The 6383-nt window shown below is 42.6% G+C and overlaps 1 long non-coding RNA gene across 1 annotated transcript in view; it reads right to left on the reverse strand.

Moving 5' to 3' along the window:
• LOC103103018 (uncharacterized) overlaps positions 1-5234 on the reverse strand; it is a 13164-nt gene extending 7930 nt beyond the window's left edge. Inside the window, exon 1 of the long non-coding RNA XR_008911538.1 lies at positions 4952-5234. This is a non-coding gene — a long non-coding RNA (uncharacterized LOC103103018). The remainder of the gene's footprint in view (positions 1-4951) is intronic.
• Between the last annotated feature and the right edge of the window lie 1149 nt (positions 5235-6383).

Below are 6383 nucleotides of genomic sequence, written 5' to 3' on the forward strand. Positions count from 1 at the left end.
GGGGGGAAAGAACAGACTCACCCTCTTTCTACCTCTGGGTCCAAAACTATAGCGACCCCCCCGTGGGAATCCTATAATAGTTATCTGAGGTGGAGAGAGGAGTCTAAGGAAATGGGAGAATAATAATGACTCAAAGACAAAAGTTGAAACACATGGGGAGTAACGTGAACTCTGAGGAAATATGAGGAATAAGAGAATAGGTGGGGAGTATCAACTCCTTGATATCCCTATAGACAAGAGAGTCTGAACATTAATAGGAAGCTTCGGGGGTGACAGCGTCTCTAGAAAAGGGGGGAGTCTCAACTCCTTGGTGCCTCCTATAGACAATGGAGTCTGAGCATTAGTAGGAGGCACTGGGGGCATCAGCGTCACTAGGAAAGAGATACAGTGAAGCAAGAGAGGTAAGAGGAGAGGAGGTTAAGAGATAGAAAGAGTAAAAGTAAGAGAGCTAGTAAGAAGGCTTATAAGAGAGCTAGTAAGAGAGAGCTTTGCTCTAGTTCCCCAGTATTTATTGAAGGTTTTAGGAAGTGGATCAATGAATACATAACATGACATAGGTTTTAACATTGGTTGAATTGACAATGACGAGATCAAAGAGGTGGAGATTAATCCAACCTGTGCTTTGCAAATGAGTGTAGTCCAAGCAGAAGCATGGTTGTTAACCCAAGCTTTGCAAATGAAAGTGCTTCGGAGCCCAGGCAGCCGCGCCACCAAGGACCAGCCTATGCTAGAGCTTCGGACTGTCCCTTTTCATACAATGAACATCAAGAGGTTTGACCATGTGTCTGGTAATACAATATCAATACATCAATCATACTTCCCAGATGCTAACATGCCTGGTATGCTACAAAAACCAACATCAACTCCTCCTCCCTTTGTTCCTGCCTTGAGGGAGGGAAGACTCCATTCTCTCCCTCTCCTCTCTCCTCACATGAAAACCCCTTTATTACAACAGTAGCTGAGGATTCAGGAAAGCAGAACCTGAGCTGAGCCTTGACCAAAGCAATGGGTTCCAAAAGGCAGAGGTAAAAAGGGATAATTAGGTGGTACAATGGATAGAGAGCTGGGCTTGCTCTGGCCTTGGATACTTGAAGCTGTGTGACCCTGAGCAAGTCATTTTACCCTGTAGGTCTCAGTTTCCTCATCTATCAAATGACTTAGAGAAGGAAATGGTAAACCACTCTAGAAAGAAAAACTCAAATGGGGTCACAGAGAATTGGATATGACCGAAAATAACTGAACAAAAAAAGGGAGAGCCTTTCAAACATGGCAGACAGCCTGTACAAAAATATGAATATGGGTGAAAGAATATAGCTGAATATAGAGAATAGCAAAGAAGGCAATTTGGTTGGAGGGAAAAAAGGGTGAAGAAGAATAATATGAGAATAGTATGGAAAGGTAGGTTGTAGAATCATAGATTTAGACATGGAAGGGACCTTTGAGGCCATCTAGTCCAACCCCATCATTTTACAGATGAGGAACTAGAACCTAGAAAGGGAAAATGATTATTCAAGGAGACAGAGCTAATCATTAGAGACAGAATTTGAATCCAGGTCCTCTGACTTGCCATACAATTATCAGTACACCAAAAGACCACTAAAAAAACAAACAAACCTTAAAATGCCAGACAGAAGAGTTTATACTTTATCTTAAAGGTAGTAAGTAGAGAGCCACTGAATCATTTTCAGGGAGAAAGGGAAGTGATTATAATTAGCTCTGTGCTTGAGGAATATTAATATGGCAGCTGTGGAGAGGAAGAATCATAGAAGTAAGAGACTTAGAGGCAGGAAGGCCAATTAGGTGGCTATTTTAATAGTCCAACCCAGAGGTAATGGGAGCCTCAACTAGGGTAGAGCTTTCCTGGGTAGAGAGAATGGAACATATGTGAGCTTCTTTCAATCTTGCTTCCATGTTTAGTAGTCCCTCCTGTGCTATGATGGCTATCGATAGAATATCAATAGGCTAATTTGGTTCACAGCAGGTCTTTGGACATTACAGAGCCAAGAAAAACCATTGATCAGAAAGAAGAGCCCCCATTGGTGACTGGGGAAAATTGAACATGGCCATTGGTTATCAGATACTTTTGTCTTTCTGAGATTGGACTCTGAGCTAAGTCCCAAAGCCTATCAAAAGCTGTCATTCAGGCATCACCAGAAACACCAAATTGTGTGAATCTTCTAGAGAAAGGCTTGTTGCCATGGCAGTCATCCTTCCACCTCACCATAGCCTGGTCATTCAGAGACTGGCTGGATGAGCATTAGCCTATGCTTGGATAATAGGAACAGATGTTGCCAAGGGGACAGAGGCTCCCTCTTGTGCTTGGACTTCTGATTCATTTGGACTTCAGCAGAGCCAGGACAAGTTGGTGGGCTCCTTGGCTTTCAGCAGGATGAAATATGAGGAAGGGGTGGCTAAGACTTACTTTCCTGAGGGCAATATATTGCACATTCCAGGATCTAGAAGATAATATGGTAGACCCCAAATGGGGAGATTTTAACGTGCTTGTCTCCCAATACAATCACAGGGGGGTTGTGTAAAGGGAACCCCCTACCCCGGGGTTGTCCAACCTGTGTCCTTGCCCTGTTTGACTAGACATCATGTGAATGCTCCAAACTTGAGATGTCCTAGGGACATGACCCAGAAATAAAGGTTAAGGGTATGGGCTGAAAGTAAAGATAAAAGAGGGGCTGCAATGGGAGTTCTTGCTCTCTATTTCCTTGGATGGTGGCATTGCAGGACACTGGCTGGGAGCCATGAGGCAGACCAACACATAGCAAGATTAGAATAGACTTTCATCTCTATCTGCTCTCTTTATTCAATTAATATTAATAATTAATAAACTCTATGGGAAATAAGAACCAGGAGTTTTCATTTAAGTTTAACAGCCCTTTTCTCTATTCTAAGATTGCCCCCTCCTCTGGTGCAGACCTTCATCACCTCATTTCTGGACTATTGCAATGGGCTACTGTTTGGACTCCTTGTCTCAGCTCTCCACTTCAGTCCATCCTCCATGCAGCTGCAAAAATCATTGTCTTTGGGCTCTATATGTTTTCTCCACCCCCATTTATTCAACTCTATTTCCCAGTATCCCCTATGTCTGAAGAATCTCTAGATATCTTGTTTCCTGGCTTCCCTGACTTTCTTCAAATCCCAGTTACCATCCCCCCTTCTGCAAGAAGCCCATCCTGGTCCCCTTTAATATTTTCTAAGACTATCTCCTATTTATCCTTTTTATATCTTACTTGTATATAGTTGTTTCTAAGAACCCAGAATACCCCCCCCACCCCAACTCCAGGCCTAGCTCTCTATCCACTGTGCTGTCTAGCTACCCCACCTAGCACATTTTAAAAAGCCATGTAGGGGGTTCCCTTTACACAATCCCCCTGTGATTCTATTGGGAGACATTTGTAAAGGGTGAGAAAACCTACTTTATTAATGCAGATGGGTACCTGCCCTATCTACAGTTTTTAGTCTGGAAGTAATGAACTCACCCAGGGTCACAAGCCAGTATTTGGCAGAGAAAGGATTTGAACCCAGGTCAGCCTGAGTTCTACCCCTAACCCAGCATCATTTCTCTAGCTCTTGCACTTGATCGACCCTTAATAAAGATTTGTTCATTGATTAGTATATTAGGCTAAAGATGAACCTTTTGCCACATTTACATTAATGAACTCAACTTTCTATATTTGCTTTCCAAGATGTAATGGTCACAGTCCTGGATCTGGAGTCGAGTTGTTGTTGTTTAGTTGTGCCCAACTCATCATGATCCCATTTGGTATTTTCTTGGCAAAGATACAGGAATGGTTTCCATTTCCTTCTCCAGTTCATTTTACTCAGGAAACTGAGGTCAGCAGGGGTATGTGACTTGTTCAGGGTCACAAAGTAAGTGTTTGAGGTCAGATATGAAATCGGGAAAATGAGTCTTCCTGTCTCCACTGGCTGCCTTTGGAATTAGGAATCTAGGGTTCAAATCCCAGCTCTGACCTTCACTAGCCAGGTGACATTGAGCAAGTTGCTTCCTTTCTCAGAGCCCTTTCTCCTTATATGTAAGATGGAAATATTAATAGTGTCTCCATCATATTGATGCTGCCAAGATCAAATGAGATAATGCATACAGTGCTTTGCCAACTTTAAATCGCTACATAAATGTCAGCTATTATTACTATTATTATCTACCCCACAGGGTTGTTGTGAGATGTGATTATCAAAGACTCCTCCCCACATTTGCATAAGGGAAGGAACCTGCCTACATTTGCATAAGAAAAGACACCTGCCTACATTTGCATAAGAGAACTCACTTCCCACACCTGAATCAGAGAAGGCAACTTTCTCTACATTTGCATAAAAGAAGACTTTGTAATTTTCTAAGAGCAGCAGGGCAAAGAAGCTGAAAACTGAGCTTTGGACCCTGGACATCCAAGTCTTGATCATATCTCTGCTATGACCTTGCTGTGTGTGACAGGAGGCAAGCCACTTTCCCTGGGCCTGGATCTAATATTGGAAGAATTTCAGTGGCCATCTAAGCCATTGCTTTACAGATGAGGAAACTGAGGCCCAAAGAGATTAATTAATGCATTGCTGGTCAAACCTGTGAGGCAGGATTTGAACATGGGTCCTTAAGATTCTAGCCAGAGCTCTTATCACTATACCAGAAGTAAATGATTTCTGAAGTCCTCTTTAGATTCAAGAGACTCAGGAGGTTCCCTACCTAAATTTACATGAGAAGGCATGTCTCTAAGGCACTCATGCTCCCCTCCTCTGAATCTGGGGTCAGAGCATCGTTTCCTTAATACCTTTCTGTATATAGTCATGCAACCATCTATAAGTATTGAAAGTGACCTTTACCTATTTCATTTTTTGCTTCTAAAGAATTATCCTGGGATGATGGACAGGGGAGAGAAGCTGTGAAGGCTTCTCTGCAGATAAAGCCAGATCTCCCCATCATACTCACGGGAATAGCAACAGCCTCCTCTGGCTGGTTCTTGATCACGGATTCAGGACTTCAGTGCTCTTCTCCTTTCTCAATGCTTCCTTCCTGCCTGTATCCCTTTGAGCTTTTAGCTCATAGGGATGGATGAAGGAGAAAGAGGAAGATGGAGCGGGGAGGGGACTTCACCTTGCCCAAAGCCATAGCTGGGGGTTGCCATGGTACCAGCTATGATGTCACTCAAGAACAACCCAGTTAGAAGACCCCTAAAGGAACTGACTGTGCTGCCAAGGTAGATCTGGAAGGAATTGGGCAACACACACACACACACACACACACAGTGGATTTGGCCACTTGTAATTCTCAGCTTTTTTTATTTCTTTCACCATCACACCAATAAAGTGCTTCTGTTTTTGCATATAAGTATGTATTCATTCATTCAACAGACATTACTGTATACAGAGCACTTTGTGTTAGAGGAGGAAGAATCCCAAGTTTCTAAGGGATCCTGCTCTTCCTACTTCATGTTCTGGATCTAACAGGAAGGACTTCAAAACTTCCACTCACTCCCATTTTTCAGAAAAGCAAACAGAGGCTCATGGAAGTCAGGTGACATGTCCAAAGTTACCCTGAGGGCAGAGCCAAGACTTGAGCCAAATCCTCTGGCTTCCAAGCCTGCGCTACAAATGCTTTCAGAGCAAAATAGTCTCAGAGAGGGTGAGATACAAATACAGAAAACATAGAAATATCCAATACTATGTAAGAGGCAGAGATGGCCCTTGACCTTAACTCAAAATTGAATGAGAGAAGCCACATCAAGTGAGGGGAAAGAGCATGAGTTGAACAGCCTGTGTAAGTGTTAAAATTAATGTCTAATACTTTAAGTATTATTTTTATATAGTTTATTATCTGACAAAATAGAACCATGCGAAGAAATTAATCTACCTGCTTAAAAGGCCGGTTCCATCAAAATCACAACACAGGAAGGAAAAAAAGCTAGCCAGGAACTCCACCCAATTTATCTCCTGTCTACATCAGCACTTAACAAAATGAAGTGAGTGGGCACCTGGGAATTGTAGTTTTGCTAGGGATCATAGTTTATAGGGTAACAGATTCTAATTTCACACCTGGCAACCATAGTGTTATAATACCAATGTGACTCTCAGTCACATGCTTCTGTCAATCACTCTGATGTATGCACCACTCAGTTTGTTGCAAAACGCTCTTTCCCTATCACAATAGACAGCAGAATAGGAGAAGATAGCAGATAGGAGAAGCTGACTGGATTTAGGGAAAACACAGAAGGAACAGCATAGAGGAGTAATTTGGCATGAACTTCCAAATGGCATGATGGTTCCAGTACCATCCAAAAAGGACAATTACTCCAGGGTATCACTAACTCCTGAAGGGAAAGAAATTTTAAGAATCACACAGCATTAGACTCTCAGCTGTCCCA

The sequence above is a fragment of the Monodelphis domestica genome, chromosome 4 (assembly GCF_027887165.1).
Source record: "Monodelphis domestica isolate mMonDom1 chromosome 4, mMonDom1.pri, whole genome shotgun sequence".
In the NCBI taxonomy this organism is placed as follows: domain Eukaryota; kingdom Metazoa; phylum Chordata; class Mammalia; order Didelphimorphia; family Didelphidae; genus Monodelphis; species Monodelphis domestica.